Below are 1,377 nucleotides of genomic sequence, written 5' to 3'. Positions count from 1 at the left end.
AGCTGTCCCCTTGGTCTGCTCCAGCTCCGCTGTAGAACTTGACCAGTCATTGCCCTCTGGGGTCCTGAACTAAGGGTGGCCTTAACCCTTTGAAGAGTTCCCAATTAATTTTTGTAAATGGTCAGAAATAAAGGAGGTGAACACAGTAGCAGAGATGGTGGTGTCTGATTTGGGGGGTGGGAAGCAAGGTGCCCCCCACTGGAGAGTGAGGCCAAAGGGTCATGAAGGTTGGTTCCCGAGAGACATGTCCCCCCTAGCCCCTCACTGCCCTTATTCTGAGCAAGCCTATAAGTCTGCCCCATAGCTCCCAAGCTGTTTTCCCCTCGCCCATCTCTACCCCAGTCTAACTTTTGCTCCTAGGGGTCCCAGGAAATAGTGGCTTCATCAAAGCGGGAGGAAGAGCAGCAGTGGCTGGGCCCAGGACCACCAGCAGGTCACTCTCAGGTGGCCTGGGACACAAGTACCCTTTGTTCTGGGCCTCCCCCTCCCCCACATTCCCAGGCTTTCTGGGCTGGGATTACCCTGATCCAGGAAAAGGACCCACTGTGGGCCTCTGGAATGTGCCCTAGGGGAGAGGGGGTGGGGGTGGGGGGCTCAGAGTAGCCTGGCTGTGGCGTCTCCCGGGGCAGGGCTATACCCCAGCCTCAGCTGAAGCCCCCACCCCCACCCCAGGCCGGGGCTGTGTGCCCAGCTCAAGACTACGGAAGGTAGAGGGGCATCTCTCCCTGGGGTACCTGGGGTAGGGGGGAGCCCCTTCAATGGGGCCCAGTTTGGCTGGAGCTCACTGTTGTGCCTCCCCATATTGAGCAAAGCCTCTTAGTGGAGCTGGGGGGACAGTCTCAGCCCTAGGCCCAGGGAAGGAGGGACAGGATGGGGTGGAGACCAGGTCCTGGGCTGGTGGCATGCTGGCAGCTGTGAACCCATCAGGGTAAGCTTCCCTGGAGAGCAGGCAGGCACCCCAGGAGATGTGACCTCGTACTTCCAAACCCACCGGTGAGTGGGGCAGGGCTGCCAGGGACCCTAGAGAAGCCAGCTGTGGGACTAGGGGGTGGGGGTGGGGGTGCAGTCCTAGATACTGGCCAGGGCCCTGGGGGCAGGCAGGGGTCTGGTTCCCAAGCCTTGGGCAGTTCCTGGCATAGGGTGTAGGGGCACCTCCATGACTGTGGGATCCCAGGGCACCACTCTGCATGCCGCAAGCCTGAGAGGCTGCTAGGGGTGCCCACGGCCCCAGAAGCTGCTGGGGGGCCCCCACAGGCCCCAAAGATTTGTTTGGCCCAGGCTGGGTAATGACCATTCACCCATCCTACAGCCAGCCGTCTGAGGTGGGGTGGAGATGGGACATGTCCCCTTGGGTCACTGTGAGTAGGAACTGACTGG

At 60.9% G+C, this 1,377-nt stretch overlaps 1 protein-coding gene across 1 annotated transcript in view; it reads left to right on the top strand.

Annotated features, from left to right (window-relative positions):
• The first annotated feature begins 849 nt into the window (after positions 1–849).
• SLC16A8 (solute carrier family 16 member 8) overlaps positions 850–1,377 on the top strand; it is a 6,167-nt gene continuing 5,639 nt past the window's right edge. The window contains exon 1 of the mRNA XM_004700663.2: positions 850–993. The gene's annotated coding sequence lies outside the window, so the exon portion shown is untranslated. The remainder of the gene's footprint in view (positions 994–1,377) is intronic.

Source organism: Echinops telfairi, unplaced genomic scaffold (assembly GCF_000313985.2).
Source record: "Echinops telfairi isolate 266 unplaced genomic scaffold, ASM31398v2 ScPeMD7_2;HRSCAF=8, whole genome shotgun sequence".
NCBI classification, from domain to species: Eukaryota; Metazoa; Chordata; class Mammalia; order Afrosoricida; family Tenrecidae; genus Echinops; species Echinops telfairi.
Note: the sequence above shows the minus strand (reverse complement) of the source record. Positions and strands in the feature narration are given on the sequence as shown.